This window comes from Camarhynchus parvulus, chromosome Z, assembly GCF_901933205.1.
Source record: "Camarhynchus parvulus chromosome Z, STF_HiC, whole genome shotgun sequence".
NCBI lineage: Eukaryota > Metazoa > Chordata > Aves > Passeriformes > Thraupidae > Camarhynchus > Camarhynchus parvulus.
The window spans coordinates 55,674,039-55,692,511 of record NC_044601.1 but is presented as its reverse complement, the minus strand read 5'-3'; positions in this window follow the sequence as shown (position 1 = coordinate 55,692,511).

Genomic DNA, 18,473 nt, shown 5'->3' with positions numbered 1-18,473 from the left:
TATAATAAGAGCAACCTGCCATGCAGAAACTGGCAACAAGAGTAATTCTTCTTAGATGAGTTGTGTTCCACTGTCTAGTCGTAGTCACCGGAAATGATATTTCTGCAAATATTGAGTATCCTGAAGGATGCTTATGTATGTAACCTGTTCAGATGTACACTAAAACACAGTGTCTTTCATTTATCTTCAACAAAAACCAACTACTTATTGCGATTTCTCATATATGACTTGAAAATTACTATTTTGCAGACCCTGAAAAAGAACAAATTTCTTTTTAATTTCTAAAAATGAAGTGAAAAAGCCAATACATAAGAATGAAAAACAGTTTTCAAAGTCTTTTCCAGAATCACCATCTGTAAAAGTGACACCTGGCAGGGAACAGGGCCTCTACCAGAATATGCACTCTCCCACAAGTGATACCAGCTTCCAAAAGAAATCATGGGTGAGCTAAATCAGGAACATATTTTCTTGCAATATCCACCCAAATGGACAATTGAGCTTTTGTTCATTTGAGGAGTCCTCAAGCTGGAGTGACCCAAAGTTACAGTGCCATTGATCAGTTGGTTTCCTCTGGGATAGAAAAATTTTGCTTTACATTAGAGATGACAGTCTACTCATTTCTTGCTGCTCCTTCACTCTAAGACATGTTGCTCAAAACCATGTTCTCAAGCAATGCTGGCATTTCTTTCCAAGCAATCTTTAGAAAACACTAAATTCTGCTTAATTATATTACACACCAAATGTTGTTTTATAAGTGATTTATATATTTAATGATTTGCAAAGTGATTTTTCAAAAATTAGTTATAATCACATTCCTGCTCTGTGTAATACCCCTAGTGTACTTTATATTAAACAAGTCTAATATTTTAACTTTTGCTGTGTCCCCTAATTTTGTCCCACAAGTATGAAGTTGCATTATTATGTGCCTTTTTCTTCTGTGTTCTTCACCCTTTTGTATTCAAATACATGGAGTCTGAACTTAAACCTGAAATGTAAAAACATTTTTACAGAGTAGATCCATTACATGAGAAAATGCTCTAATTAAGGGCAAGGTGTGACTTCTTATTCATGAATGTGAGGTCTGTAGGTTAGCAAGCTAATATTTCTACTGGAAAAAGTGACTGCCAGATGGCAATCTAGAGGGCAACATAGAATCTGGACCCAGTTTCCACATAGACTTAACAAGAGAATTAGTAAGACATTCCATATGAATGTTTCCAACTGCTTTTAGCCAAGTGTCACTGATGTTGCCTTTTCTTCATCTATGCCACTGAGTAATTACCTCCCAATTTCTGCTGCTGACTCCTCTCTCCAGCTGCAGCACAGCTCATTAGCTTGGGCTCTGTTACACCACTTCTCTGTCTGACTGTCAGTGCCATAGATTATAAATCATTTGAGGTCATGACTGGTACTTTTGTATGTTTTCTATCAGTCAAACCAAACTCGACCACCAAACATTGGTATGAGATCATATTAATTACTTTCATAAGCCTTTAAATGAATTATTCATTGTGGTATTTAATCTGGATATATATTAATAGGAAATGTTGAGTAATTATGTCCTTTATTTGACAGACACACTACATAAAGAAAGTATATTTTAAGTCTTGTACATACAGGAGTCAGAAAAGTGTAAGTGTTGTTGACGACTCACCACACAGCTTCTATGAAAGATGGAATCCAGAAACAGAATCTCCTTTTGGAAATTGACAAAGTGACCCACCAAAAGGGGTCAAACCAGTTCAGTCCCAGAGCAAGGAGCAGATCCTAGTAATTTTCCCAATAATCAGACTTTCCATAGCAAATTTGACAAACAAATGTACCTAGTGTTAAATGCCAACATCGAAACTTCAATTAGATGCAGCTAATGGGAAACTATTCTGCAGGCCTTTCAGCAAGAGTTGAGTAAAAGGTCGGGAAGTTTCTTTGCAGAAGTAGGTTTGTCAAAATTAGCGACTTTTCTGTATGATTTTTACATGCTTTCAAAAGAGCCACAAAAATGCAAAGAAATTATGCAGTAGAGAAACAAGAAGCTTTAAAAAATTAACTGAAGTCAGCTTACATTTTTCTTTCAACTGTTTTGAGCACTAAAATGCTCTCTTTCTCTCTGCAATAGGTAAAGCTACTTTAGATGCAAAGCATTCACAGCACCAGCAACAGAGTAAGGCAGGTGAGATATGTTCTTCCCACTGGCATTGTCCTGGGTAATTATATTTTAAAGATCCATTAATATGAATTCTAGGTTGAAATACAAAAGATTGCTTTTTTCCAGAGGATGCTGGAATATTTCAAAAGCAAAGGAAAAAATACCTTGACAGACCAGACCAAAATGTCATGCTTTGCCTTCCTTCAACTGCCTTTTGTAAGATTGATTGATGTGTAACAACCATTTGAGAAGACAGACTAGTCCATGTGACAGAAACATAACATCTGATTGAATCTGGTTTGACTTTAACAGAGAAGGCAAGTGTTTATTTCCCTTGTCAGTAGGCTGACAGAATTAGACAAATATTGGCATATGGATTATTTTAAATAAACTTCATTAATGCAAAAATCTATTGAGAAAATTACAAATAGCAGAATGGATTTCAAGAAGGTGGCCTTTATATTACTTCAATCTTCCTCTCCTCCCATACCCTCAAGCAACGCTGACTTATAAAATGGTGATTTTTTCATTAAAGTTTGCTGATTAAAATGAAGCTAGTCACTCTTTCCACTGGCCCTTTTCAGACTGCACTATCACTGCTGTTTTTGTTTGCATTGTGTGTTGATCAGATTAAAAGTCACAAGGCTCAGAATTATTTGTCCAGCATTTTCCCATGTCTGAAAAATTATATAGCTAAATATTTTTAGCTACATACTGTAAGCTAAGTACTTTTAGCTTACAGCCCTGCTGATACACACAGGGATGGTTTATGGGGGAAAGATTAAATTTTAATAATGGAGCTGTCACTTTCAACCAGGTTCTTCACTAATAACTGAAATTATTAAAATGCATGCTGTTGATAGGTTAATTCTTGGTCACTTCTTGGTCACTTCTTTTTTGTCTAGCAAATAATCTCACATCACAAGTAATAATCATCAAATGCTATTTCCAAATCTGTTTTATGTCTAATGTACAGACATCTCTGTATTTCCTACTAGTTAAAATTATTTATTTTGCTTTTATTTTTCAAAATAATCCATAGCAGAGGTTACGATTTAGAAAAACAGGTTACCCTAAAAAACCCCACTCCCTACATGTTGCCTGCAAATGTCAACATGATTACCAGTATTGTGTAATAGATGAATAATTGCAATAGAAATTCTAGTTACGGAACATCAAATTCAGGGCAGATGATGTTCTTGCAGACAAGATCATGTAGAACTGATAATTTAGACTTGAAAACTCAACTACAATCTATTTACCGCCTTAGTATTGTGTGATACATTTCCTGCATCCACCAATTTCATCCCAAGAAGATCTGTCACATTCTGGGGAATAAAACAAAATTAATTGACTATCTGACTATCTGAGGACTGTGAGAAAGCTCTGATTTGTTCTAAAGGTAAAAATACAGTTTATGCAAGAAACAACTTATATAACAAACAATGCTGATGATACAGATACTGACTTGAAATGGAAGCGAAATGAAAGCAAAAATAAAATAGAAAATATTTTAAAACAAAGGAAGATAATCCACTTTCTTTTTTCCAAACACTAAATTTTTTAAGATACATATTGTGCCCACTGATGTAGAAATTTACATCCCTCTATCTGTAAACAAGAAAGGTGTACCTTCTTTTCCTAGCAGAAGCAAATGGGAAAAAATGGAACAGCTGCCCATTTCTTTTCAGTTGACTACTTGATAGTGACTTGTGCAGCTTATGAATATGTGTTGAAATATTAATCCATTTGTGATGGAATATACTTGACTTAAATGCAATCTTACTAAAGAGGGAATGAAGATAATTTTCTGTGTAAAAAGATCGAGCAAGCTATAAATATCATTTGTACATTTGAAAATCACACCTACTTAGGATGTCTCCTGTAGCCAAACATATGCAACAAATCCTATTTTGAGGGGCAGAGACCTATTTCGAGCTCAACCAAAACACAAGAGTACCTAACATATGAGACAGATTTCAGTAATCACAGAGTCTCCCTTTGCCTCTGGGATAGGAGAGTGAATTTCGATGCCAAAATATTTCTACAAAGTCCTGAATTCCCAACACATTAAAATGTTCACACATGCATTTTATTGGGCCACTTTTGTCAAACTCTCAATACAAATAGAAAAGTGGGTTTAAATTGTCTTGATATTGGTAAAGTCAGGGGTTTTTCTCTTTGCTTTTCCCTGAATATAATTACAGACATTAGTGGTGAGATTGGGGTAGGTGGGGGAGAAATACAGGTTGATGCAAAATAATATGGCCACTAAAATAAATAATTTGAGTTATTGTCTTGATGCTAACCCACCAAAAACTGCAAAAGAGTCAAGAGGGTGAAAGGGCAGCACAAGCATGATCATCTAACCCCCAAGTTCTGATTTTGTGATTCTGTTCTACATGCTTTCAAATTAACATAGTTGATGTAGTGAGGTGTATTAGCACATAATGGTTAGGATAACATTTTTTCCAGGTATCTCAAAAAGCAGTACTAAAGAACATTAGCATCACAGGGGTTTTTAGCTGGTCAGAAGGGAAGAAAGGTGGTTGAAGGGAAGAAGAGACAAACACAAGTACGGGGAAGAGATTTACCCACATTATACAGCTCTAAAGAAACTTCAGCCTTTATTGGCAATCTACCGGTCTACTTATTGATTGAAGCCAAATCTCATTTACAAAAATGTTATTTTAATATCTTGCTAGATGTGCAACCCAAAGTTTCGATGTAAATGTTACTTATGGAAGTTTCCTTATGCAAGAAGTGTGACTCTTTTTTCCATAAAAAAGACCCAAAACAACAAAACAAACAAACAAAGAAAAAGCCTTAAAGAATGTCTGTGGGACAGAGAAACAGTGCTGATCCTACAAGCCAAATATAGATCTCTATCTCCAGCACAGCCAAGGAGCTGTATGAAAACAACTCGGAAAGCTCTCCTCCACCAACAGGATGCTGAGAAAAAGACTGGATCGAGCATGAGGAAGAGTCAGTTTAAGGGATGGATTAAATGGAAGTCTTCTGTGGCCTCTGAGCTAATTAACTGCAAAGTTTACAGTAGAACACTTTGGATGTTATTTTGCGGCATCAGGGTTGTATTTAGAGGCTAGGGAATAATATCTTTAGCTGTTATTAGAGTTAGAGAAAGATTTCGGTTCAAACACAGAGTAAGTGTGGAGTAATTGGCAACAGATTGACTGAAATAGTCAATAAATATTGTTTCATCTAACTTTTCATACTGCAAAGAATGAGATTTTCCCCAGAGAAATGGCATTGTAGGTTTCATTCCCGTATAAAATAAGCTTTTATTACTCATCTAATTTAAGAAACATTAAAAAAAATATAAGAATAAGCACAAATGTAATCATCCTCTTACATGCTATGAGTATCACATAATTATGTTTTGCTTCCACGTTATTACATATGGAAACTATCAATTCAATAGAAAACACTTTCCCTGAAAAATTTAAAGTAATCATCCCAATGCTTTAATATTGCTTCTATGTTCATAATTCTATGCAAGATCTCTTATTTTCAAGATAAAACCCACCAGGTTATCTGAAGATATTTTACTCTGCCTTGTGAAGGAGTTTGTTTTTCATGAGTATCATTCCATATCAAAGCTTGTGATATGACTTTTAATTTATTTTACTCTCTCCTTTATGTTTGATGCTAATGACCTCTGGATTTTTTTAAATGCACAGAATTTTTAACTATCCCATTAAGTCATGATGAAGTTTACAATAGCTGAGACATCTGGCCTGGATGTGATACATATGAAAGATAGTCACCTCACAAATCAGCAGTCTGTGGTGCCTGAGAGAGATTAGTCAGGAGGGTTACTTTAAAGCTTCCTTGGATAAAGAGATCAGACACATCTCCCAGATGTAAAATGCCTCTGGCTCTACTGGAGAATATATTGAAAGGTAACTATAAAGGAGAACTGGGTGGCCCAGGAGGTATGGTAGCACACTGTGAAGCTATTAATCTCCAAGCCATTTTTTGGAAACTACTAATAGCCTTTAAGATTTCATGCAAAGCCAATGAAACAGTAATTGCTACATACACTGTGAACCTTGGAAGCCAGAAAGAACATACATTAGAAATTACTAAGTGAAGTGTCCACCACTTGTTGTAATTCGTTGGGGTTAGGTCCTGGTGGGAATTGGTAGTCCTGTTTTCTCTGACAGTTCTTATTAAATTGACCATAATAAAAAAGGGAGGAATAGTCCATGAATGGCATTTAGTAGAACAAAGATTGTCTTCATGAGGTTGGGAAAGCAACACAGCAGCAACAGTCACTTCAAAATACAAGGAGAGGGGCAGGAGTCCCGATATATTTACAGCATTTGTTCAGAAAGTGTGGGGACCCACCTCAGCCTGGGGGGTTTAAATGGTTAAATTACCAGAAGAGTGCAATAGTCATGGAGCCAGGAAGTAGTTTAGATAAGTATCAGCTACTAAAGGTACAGGAATTGCAGAGGAAGGAGACCATTTTCTCTGATAGTGCTTTGCACTGGGGGAACTGCTGCTGGCTAGTTGATGTATTTCACTCTACACAGCCGAACCCAGGTTTAAATCAAAAACAAACTCCAGAGCTAAGAAAAGATCAGAGTTTAGGACTGATTACTCCCTATAGTTCTCTTTTCTGTTCATTAAATGAACCTTGCATTTGTATGTGTTTTTGGTGCTAGGTCACTTAGATAGCTGGAGACAAGGCTGTGCTCATGATGCCTTTCTAGCTCTACACTTGAGGCATTTTTCCAGGATGTGGGTTTGAATGCTCTCAAGCTACTGCCAGGTAGTCCCAAGCCCGCTGTCTTCCAGATTAATGTGCTTAACAGCACTTTACATAATTATCTAAAGATATTAGACCACATAAGCCCTTTTGAAATTAATTATTCCTGCTGGTATAGGTATCTAGATTGGGTAGTAACTTGACAATAATGGAGGCATCTAGAAATGCCTCCATTACAGATTTAGTCTTCGCAGAGGCACGGGAGTTGCCTCCTATAGACATATCCCTACACTCAGTGTTCCTTGATGCCTGCCTATAAATGACTTCATACTCTATGTGAGGTTTTTGAGAAACAATTTTCAGTGCCATCTTTGTTATATTTTGATGATATGTTTTGTATATAGGGTGCCGTCTATTTTTTTATCTTCTGTAAAGTGGGCTGGTGTCTGACATCTGAGAACATGTCCTTACTTTTGGAAAAGAACCAATTCAGAGCACTGAAGTCCTGGACCATGTGCCAGGAGTTATGGAATGTACAGGGTTCTGTAAGGTAGAGACACATCACCTTATTAAAGCATTGCTGAATAACAGACAATTTAAAGAATACAGACATTCTAAATGCTAAGGCTATACTTGTATGCTTCCCAAAGCAGGTGATATTTACAGAGCTTTGCTTTGACTGTATCTGTGCTATGAACAGCCTTATAAAACAGGACCAGTCATTTCAGTACATTTTATAAGCAATTTTTATATGGATTATACTTTATTGCCAGATTTAATTAATTTTTAAAAGGACTATATAGCAAAAGGGGTTAGATATTAAATTAGATGGAGAGACCATAGGTATAGGAATAATGAAATAACTGTAAAGACTGGGGGGAAAGGGATGGAAGCAGAACAAACATGCTTTCTCCATAATTTTCTATTGTTTTGATGAAACTGAAACTGATCCACAGTTTCCACAGGGCAAATGTCACAGCAGCCATTTTGGACATTTTTGCGTCTTTCTCTCTATAAAACTGGAGCCAGAGATCTTCAGGGAATGGAATTATCATCCACTTGGTGGTTTTGCCTCAATCTTCAACTATTTTGGAAATGAAGATATGTTTATATCTCAGAAATAACTGAAGAGCCTCTAGTCACGCATCCTAGTATTTATTAATTGGCTATTTATTCTAAAGGCCATTTATCTTCTTATTAAAATGAAACCAAATAATCTGTTTTGTTGGCAGCTCAGTGTGGAATAATTCAGTTTTAAGATAAATGGAAGGCTTCAGCATATGAAAAATGTGATTAGAAAAATCAAAACAGAAGCCTTGAGACCCCTTCCTTGGAAAAAGTGTCACAGTAGTTTAAGGTCACTTTGTATAGCTGTATAACAATATCATTTATTATGCCCCTTCTAATCCTACGAAGTTTTTGCAATGAGACAATCTGAGCAATTGTAATTGATGATAAATTTCTAGAAGTTGGGGGGTATGTTTATGCTTTATGAGCCATCAGACAAGGTTGTTTGAGAAGGATGTGTTTAATGATATTCTGTTTAAGGAGTCAGTCTCTGAGCTGGCCCAGTTTGGCTTTGTTTCTGTCACTGAAGGATTGAGACTAGTAGTGGGTAGTTTGGGTTTACTAAGTGGAGCTGACTGCCAGTATGTCTGTATTTGAAGCTTGCCCAAAACAGATTCCAACTGATACGGAAAGCAAAAGTAATTACGGAGAGTTTTATGTGAAGAAGCCAATTTTACTGATTCTAGTTTTGGAGTTTTTTACATGACTACTTGTACATAATAACAAAGGATCATCCAGCTCTCAGCAATTCTCAAGAATAGTAAATGCAATCAAGTATGACTTTTGACTGCCACACTATTCACTCAAAAGACCACATTAAAAATACAGGGAATGCAAAAATATATTACAGGAGATAAAGAGCAAATAGAGGGACCACTGAAATTCTTCAGAGATCAGACAGCAGGACCTGGAATGAAAAAGACTGTCCAGATGCTACCTTTTTTAATAAATCGGTTTTCCTTTTTGATTCTGCTAGCTTCTTTGCATTTATGTTGTGGGTTATGACTCAAAAATCTGTATGGAATGATCCATTCCATTGTGTCATTTAGCTTTCTTTGGAAAAAAAAAACAGAATCAAGATGTCATGACTTTCTACTAATAATGGCATTATTTCTAGCTGGCCTGTTATTACTGTAGTCTTTGGCCAGGCTGCATTCTTTCAGGCTGCAAACACTCAGCTTATATGAGTTATACAAGTTGAGCTTATGCAAGCAGTGTTGATTAAAGATTTTCCCTGGCCTAAAGGGTTGCTTAAAGGGTATGGTAAATATTTGGCATTACAATATCAAGCCTGAGGTCCCGAGTAATTTATGACGAAACACCTGTACAAGTGAGCTGAAAGAAACTGAGCATGCTGAATTATTACATGAGTTACTAAACCCAAATAGCTTCATATGGCCACACAAGAAAGTTGAGGCTAAAAATATAATTACTTTCAGTCATTGTGAGGCATGGAAAATATGTCTGTTGTGTGCTTCAGGGTTTTGTTTTTAATTCCAAATCACAAGTCTGTCTGATAGAGGATATTATTTTGATAATCTATTCCTAAATTTCTCCAATTAAAATGACTGTACTCTACATAAAAATGTGATGAAAATATTTGTGTCAAATAAACATAATGAGGTACACATTCATACCCTTCTAAAGGAGTGGAGAACTGTGCTATTGCTCCCCTCCCTCACTCACCCTTTCAGTGGAAGGCCTTACAACCAGGGACCCACCTGCCAGGTAAAACTCAGTGAACAAAACCATAAGGTATAAGCTGCTGCCAGGATCTCTGCTCTGGACACTAGAGAGAAAGACAGATCTGTCATGTCAAAGTAGAGGAAATTGCAATATTGTCAAAAAATGCTAATTTGTGGACTCATTGAACGATGTTGAATATGTTCCTAATTTTGAATCCTTCAGCCAGTGGAACTGGTATTCAGGTTTTTTACCTCCGTAAACAAAAGCTTCCAAATGTGAATTTAACACCTATTTTACAGGGGTTTAAGAAAAATGGAAGACCCAGCTGCTTATGGCTTTCATAGAATTACTTAATGCCTAAGTGCCTGAAGCTTAGTAATGATGTTGTGTTCTTTTCACCCTTTTGGATCAAGTTCTGTGATTGTACAGTATCAAACCAGAAGAAAGAGAGGGAAGAATTATTAATAGAATAAGACATGGAAAGGCTGAAAAACCCTGAGATATGAATCAGAAACATCTATTGATAGATATCTGCATGACATAAGCCCATGGAGACCCAAAACTCAGTTTGATGGAAACAAACAAACCTTGTTGAATCATCTGCAAGAGATTCCTGAGAGCGCAGTTATGCAGTTGCCTGTGCAATGTGAGGTAAATCTGATGCAAAGAAAGGAGAGATGTGGAATAATAATCTATTATTTAACATGAGTGACTATCTCATATTTTTTCCAAAATTGTGCTTCAGGCAGTTATTTACTCAGATCATTTCTATTTGCCACTACAGGTTAGGTCTGCTGGTATAAATAAGGGATTCCTTTTGTTTGCCCTGGAACAACAGTGAGTCACTCTACAGATACTGTCACACGAAAGAGTAGTTTCCTTAAACCACAGATGGTCGATCAGGCTGTCAATGCCCAAAGACACAGAAGACCCTTGTGCCTGACCAGCCTGTCTGTATCCTGTTATGGGAACCCCACTGAACACCCAGATGTACCAGAGGGTGTTTCTGGGGTGTGCACCGACAGCATATCAGAGTAAAATCCTTTATATTAGTTTAGAAACAGAGGCCACTTTCTGGATTTCACCACTCTTAGTTGGCATATTATCAGTTTTGTCAAGTTGTTGACTGTCAGGGGCTGCTAGAGCCCTTGATGAAGGACTTGTACTAAATAGTTTACAGAATAACAGATTTTATTTACAAATGCAGTGATAATAGTAAACAGATTTTATTAACAAATGCAGTGATAGATTGAAAGATTGATGTTGATAAGTATACTGACTGGCAAAAATGAATTTGAGGCAATATACAGACAAGTTCTAATGCCCAATGAAAGCCAGCTCAAGGTAATTATTTAGCATGCATATAATAAGGTTCTTACCCTATAAATGTCTTTGTGGAGGGAGAAGACAGCTACAGCTTGTCAATGATATCAGAAGTTACAATGGAGTTACAACGTCTCTTTTGAACTCCCTTCCCTAAGCTATATTTATATTATTTTCTTCAAGGGAGGGCAAAGGTAAAGTTACAGTTGATGTATTTTCATGTTTAGGTGGATTTTGAGTGACTCTAGTCATTAGTATTTGTAGAAGCATGAAAATTAATAAGTATTTTCAAGTTAATGAAGCAAAGTTCAGCTTTCATTCACCACCTGGCACATTCCTTTGGCTTTGTTCCCATTAGGTACATTGTTTTCAACAGAGCATGATCACAACCCCATTGTGTTGCTCCATTCTCTGTGTCATATGGGCATTGATTTCAACAGAGCATGACCACAGAACCTCTGTGCCACTCCATCCTTTATTTCATGTCTCCCTTGGAGCAGCACACCAAGCTTCCTCAGTGTTCCTGCTTCCAAGCTGCGTAGACTGCTTGCCCCTGGCAATCTATAGCCAATGTGTACACTCCTTCTTGCTGAACTTTGCTTTTCAGTATTTTCCAAACAGTTGAGACACTTTAATTTTCATCATCCTTCTCATTGTTTCAGCAAATGTGGACTAGTTGGCCATGGAAGATTGGCAGTGCACATTAAGAACTGTGTGGCTGCTGGGCACATCTATAAAATGATGTACCGAAAATGAATGACTGAAGGTAAGAAATCACTGGTGCACCTCAGACATAATGAGCTGCTCTGAGAAAGGAGAAGCTTTCTTTTGGTTTGGATCTATGAAAATAAGGCAGGAAGAGATATCCAAAATACTCTAGCCCTTTGAAGTGGAGGTTTACTATACAAAAAAATAAAACAGGTTGTTAGTGTCTGAGTAACAGAGATAGTACTAGTACTGTCTGGTACTAGAGATAGTATTTTTACACAGATGGACTCCAAATGAGAAGGGCAGCGTATGATGGCCTGGCTCCAAAATCCAGAGTGTATTGAAATCTGTATGTATGCAAAGCATATGCCTGTACATGTAAGTTGATTCATATAACATGTTTCCACCTAGGCTTCAAAGTCTGAGTGATGCTCTAGTGAAGCTAACTCATGCTTTGTTTATGTTGGTCTGTATTTGAAGACTTTCTATGTGTGCAAAAAATACACTGGGCATTTTGTTTGAATGTATGGATGAATGCAGATTATAAGAACAACTTCTAAGCTTCTGAATCGGAACAAAACAATTTTGGCCTATTATCAGCAGATCTGACCTAGAAATACATATCTCTATATGATCTACTGAACTTCTGATAATTACACGGAAACTTTTTTCCTTTGCTGTTAAACAGCCATGGGATGCAGAACATCAGCTCTTGATGATTCCTCTCTCCAGGAGCCAATGAATCACTCTCTTTTGCCCACTCACTGATAGCACTGTATCCTGCTACCCATTAAACTACTCATGCCAGGGAGATATAGCATCAGACCTCGCACAAATTCTCCCAGTGCCCCCAAAATCTGATTAGGCAGGAACAGACAAATCAGCAAGCAATCCATGCTTAGCACTACAGAGGAAGGCAGAAAGTCTTGCCTGGCAATCAATTCCTTCACAGTTGTAAAGCTAGTAATCTAGCTTTGAATGTGTTATCAGAAGGTGTTGACCTGGTGCCCCAGGGAAAGAATTTTTTTGCGTTGCCTGAGACTAGCAACTAAGTTAGCAAGTAAGCGCTAAAGAAGACAGAAGAAGCTTATTGTAACGTAATCACTTTTAAAAACACCAGAGAAAATACATTTACTCTAATCTTACCAGCTAATGAATGACACCTTAAAGGCTGAGACTTTACTAATTTATAGTTTCCAGGCACCTTCATGAAACAAGGATTAAAGTGTGGGGTTTGGTGTATCCAAGCTCAAATATGACTGTGCAGACCAACTGCTTACACTCCAGAGCCACCAAACTTCTCACAAAAAATTAATATAAACATGCTTAAGAAAGATTTATATAATAATAAAAACTCCATGAACTGGTGACTTCATCTCCTCTCCTTTTATTCCAACTTAAATTATTTCCGCTGTCTTTCATATTCTCGTTAAATTAAAATCTTACTCAGTATCCTACTGATCTGACTATGAGTTTTTTTCAGCCAGAATGAACAACCCAACCTTCAGGAAACAGATGTGCAAGAACATATACTCAAAATTCAGACAGTCCCTTAACTGTATGTTTGATGATCTAGATATACTAAATACCATAATGACAGCTTTCAAGTTTCTTTAACATTGATTTTTATGTTGTTCTTTTCTTCCCTGACATTTTTAACATTTCTATATTTAAATTTGAGTACCAGGTCGAGATATGGCACTAATGTCCTAATTTTGATTGAATATTGTGACAAGAATTCCTGTTTCTATTGCACATTTTTCTCTTTAAGTATCCAAATATCAATGGAATGAAATTCTCAACTATGACAGTACAAGACGTGTCCAGATCAGTTTTATTTACATCAGATTCTCATTCTTTGTAGATATAAATCGTTGATGTATGTTGTCTTGCACTGGTATATGGTTAGAAACAATTTAAAAATCTGTTTCATTTGAAATTAGTCTCCCAAATAATTATAAATCAGATTCACTCGGTTCTTCTGCCCAGAAATTGAATTATTCCAAATCACTATGCTATTTTGAATATTCTGGGCAACAAAAATTTTTGCCTTTCGTCTCAGGTTTTGCACCTTATAAAAAAGGTTGTATATAAAACCTTTTAGAATATCTGAAATAAGGACAGAAACCACACCTAAAGTTCAGTGGGGCCATTTTTCCCCCCATTATTTAATGTCTTTGACCTAATTCTGAGTGGGAATGCCAACGAATGCCAGTACCCCATGTCTGTCAACCACTCATCTCTGTGTCCCACCTTTCCTAATACCTGCTCATGGGAAGAATGTTCTTAAATGTGGGAGCAGGGAGAGAAACAAAAAGCCCTACGTTTGCTCCCTCATAAATCTCAATTTCAAGTCATGTTTGTATCCATCCATTTCAAACTTCATTCTCCAGTCTTTGGAGAAGCAAAGACTCTGTTCATTTATAAAACAGGATGATTGATTCTAACTGATTTTTTTTTGTTTTACCTCCTTACTCTTTTGTTGCTAATATCTCTTTGGACCACCCAACATAACTCAGCTATCTTTCCCTGGCATTCAGGCACTCAGAATCCTTGCAAATGGTGTCCCTATTAGTCATTGCTTGGCCCAGCTATAACCGGCATAGTGAGGTTTTTGGAGTATATTTTTAATTTTTGGTCAGCTCCTTTTGACTCTTGGACATGAGACCAAAGACAGGATATCATACACTAAATCAGTGTAATAATTCTCTTGATATATGCTTCTTAATTAGTATAATTGTGATTGGCAAAAAACTCATGTTTTCATGAAACAGGGGTTAAGGATATACATAAATAATGGTGATGCTGTCCCATTAGTTGGAGTCCCAAAGCCATCCTTGTGCAGGGCATATATAGCAGAGCTATAATCCTCCCAATGGTCCAGCTCTATGGTGGAGTTCTAGGATCTCAGTAACTTGCAAAAGCCTGGGTGGCCCAAAGTCACCATTTGGGTGGCCCATGGAGCAGAATTTCACTGTTCTGAGTAGTCATGGTGTGTTTAGACTGACAATGTAAATGAACAAAAGTCCATCACCCCCTAGGTGGGAGCAAGGCACAGAAGATTGGGATAGCATGAACGGAAGGCGCATTGCTCCTCCAGGATTTAAAAACTTCCAATTTAGTACATTGTCTACTTCTAATCCTGAACACAGATGGCGTCAGAAATATTTGTGCTTAAATTAGAACCAAGACAAGATGTACAAGCTAAGTTAAGGCTCCTGCAGTCATCCTCCATTCAGGGTTGTGGACAGACAGAACTAAATGCATGTGGTTCTATTTCTGCCTCTTCCCTTTGCTAGCTGAAACCCATATGTGAATCACAGTGTGCTTGAGATGTTCTGCTAGTATATATCATTGTTCAAAGTGCCATGTGTACACTTATTTCATTTAAATCTCTGTGTTCATTTAAAAGTTGAGAGAGATAAGATCCTCCTAAATGTGATCTGTTCATGTATTTCCAGATGGACTGGCAGATATGGTAAGCATTTTGATGAAACCTGAAGTCCAGCACAGGTTGCCAGAAGCCAAGCAGATGATTTTCAACTTATCAATGAAATTTGGATCAGAGTCTTCATGAAAGAGAAACATGCTGTGTTGGCTCCTGGTGGTACTAAAGAACATAGATGTGTTTCTGGAATGATTAAGCAATGCTAAATCAGTACTGGTATTTTGTGCAGAATGGAAATAAGACAACAGGAGGTCATTATTAAAAGCAAAGTATTTCTGGCCATTTCATAGTTTTCAATTGCTGTTGAAAGTAGGAGTATGCTGTTATAAATATGCTCAATTCCTTCCTTCGCGTCCTACATATTTAGCATTTTCTAGGAAATGTGGCTTCTCTTGATTTATTAAATTCAAGGTTCCACAGACAATCTCTTTGCTTGGAGAGGACCATTTAGCTCCCTTGGTAAAACATGTCTCCAGAGGACAAAAATCAGTGAAAAATTAAAACTGACAAGTATCATTTATCCATCATGAACTTCTCCTCTGAGGTTACTACAGAGCAAACCAAGCTGTATGCTTGATTTTTTGTTGTTTTTATTGTACTGTTTTTCAAAAGCTGTGAATTTTCAGCGTAATTGTGTGTGGTATAGTTCTCATTGCAGCAACCAAAAAGATCTGTTAAAAAAAGAAATGAAAGCCAACTAGGCAATGTACTTAAAATTGGGTTCCTATGACTGTGTGGGGTCTTTGAAGTGCTTTTGAAATGGCAAAATGGCAACATAACTGTGTTTCTATGACTGTATATAGGCATTGGCTCCAATTCACAAATCCCAAATTCCACCCAATTCTCTGTGCCTGGTGTTTTCTATTGGCAGGGCACTTCCTGCAGCCTAGAGCAAATCAACAGGAAATATTAGGGCTTGGATGGATTTAAGATGCCTAAATCTGCAAACTACTTTTGTTGAAATTCTTGACCCAGATCACCTGCCTTTCAATCTCAGGTGTGAACCAGAAAACTATTCAATTCTGTCCCTACCACTCCTGTCTTCTGTCTCCTCTTCCTCGTTTAGCATACAATTGACTTGCTTCCATGGAAGAACAGCAAGCTGGAGGGTAGTGATTGATATAGCACCACATATAAATGGTGGTCAAGAACATAATAACTTTGCTGCTGCTATCAAGAGACTGAGCCAATTAAATGCCATATTTTAATATAAACTTTTGCCAGGACTGTATTTGCTTTATTGAGGTTTCTAACAAGCCTTTAATGTTGCTACAACAGGATATTACTTTTTCTTCAGATAAAATATAAATGTTCTGCTAAAAAAGGAGTAAAAACCATGCTATAAGGTTATGCATTAAACAATTTCTGCATACTTCCAAACACTGTAACTTAATCTTAACATACTAGGGGCACAGGTTTGCTATGGTGCAAGATGTGAAATGTTTACACAAACCACAGTTAAAAGAATTTCTAGGCTCAGTTCAAGAGTTTACACTTTCAAAGTCATTCTACCAGGGCATCCATCATGATCACACAATTGCTTTGTCTGAGTTCTTTAATTCTTTCACCCCTCTGAAACTGTGTATTTAAAAACCTATCACAGGATTCCTAAACAGACAAGGTCAGCTAGGTGTTGTAATCATATCTCTTCTCTAAAAAAGCCATATGTAATCAGCTGAGCTTTGGCTCCAAACTGTTGTAAACTACCAACTCGTATGAGTATCACTGGGAAGAGACCTAGGGAAAATGTCTGTAATATCTACCATCTATCTGTGTAATAAACAGAGTTATGTCTATCATTAGCACTCAAGCAAATAAATGCTGGTATTTTTATGGTACCTAAACAGCTTTTCTCCAGTGGTGGTCAGATCTGTTAGCCTGGCCACTGCTCAAAGGGCTTGGATATTTTTGGCCCTGGCGTCTGGAGGTGGGTACTGGGAGAGCAGGAGCGATGCCTTCTCTCCAGCAGCATTTAATGTGCTGGGTTTGAGAGGCCAAGTTTGGTAGCAAAGGGGCTGCTGGGGTGGTTTCTGTGAGAAGATGCTGGAAACTGCCTCCATATCTGACAGAGCCAGCTCCAAGACAGACATGCTGCTAGCCAAACAACCAAGCGACAATGTTGGCACGCCTCTGAGACAGCATACTCAAGAAAGGTTGAAAACTGCTGTACAAGACCAGTCATAAGAAAGAAGTGAGAGCATGTGAGAGAAAGAGTCCTGCAGATACCAAGATCAGTAAAGGAGGAGTAGAGGAGACACTCCAGAGTTTCTCCTGATCCCATAATTATGATGATGCTGAGACAGACTGTCCCTTCAACTCCGAGAATCAGCCCAGGGTGTGTGTGTGTTATTAAAGTCTGAGGTTAAAAAAAAACCCAAACACTGAATGGCTTCACTCCTGATTTGCCAGGTGATTGTCTTCAGCAAATATCCTCCCAGCCTTTTCCTTAGACCTCCTTTAATGACTTTCTCGATGTCTAACACAATGCTGGCAAATCTCAACTCTTAATTGAGCTTTGGCCTTTCATGTCTTCTCCCTGAACATTTGAACCACAGCTTGTTAACTTTCCATCAAAAATTCAAAAATTTCCTTCCTGACCTTACTTCCACATACATAATTTCCTTTCCCTCTTGAGTTTCAACCTGAGTTCAGCCTGACACTGGACACAGTGGAATTGCCTGATCCTCTGCTTTTAAAATGTGCTTCTTAAGAACTGACTGACACTCATGGATCTATAAGCCTTCAGAGATTCCATTGGGACACTGTGAAGTAGCTTGAGGCTTGTCCTCTTGAAATCCACGGTAACCACTCTGATTACGTCTTTTTCTCAAACACTGAAAAGTTTAAAATGAACCATTTTGTCATCATTTTGGCAAAGACAGCCACTGATGATCGCAGCCCCCATAAGTCCTGCTTTTATTCAGAAATAGCTAGTTTAGGAGGGCAACATTCCTACTTGGCTCTCTGGGTGCCTGGGACATAAACTTCAGGAATTCACCAGACTAGTCACAAAAGTGTGGTATTTGCAGTAGACCTCTGGGAAGTCAAAATCTCTGAAAGAGTTTCTGATTAGAAATTTATCATGATTCTAAAGAAGAACATATCAAAAGATGAGAGAACATCTATTCCCCCCCATGTATAGAATCAGATAATCACAAAATGTGTACCTGTAGGAGGAAGCAGTCCACAAAGTCAGAGGAGCTCACCAGGAGTGTTCAGCAGGGCCTATGGCCCTGGAACAGTCACTGCGTGGGATCCCCAGCACCCTACAGCCGGGCAGTGGGGAGAGGAGCACGGAAGGGGTGGCCTTAGCTCAGTACCCGGAGCTGCTGATGTCCTCAAAGCCAAGACTGAAGGCC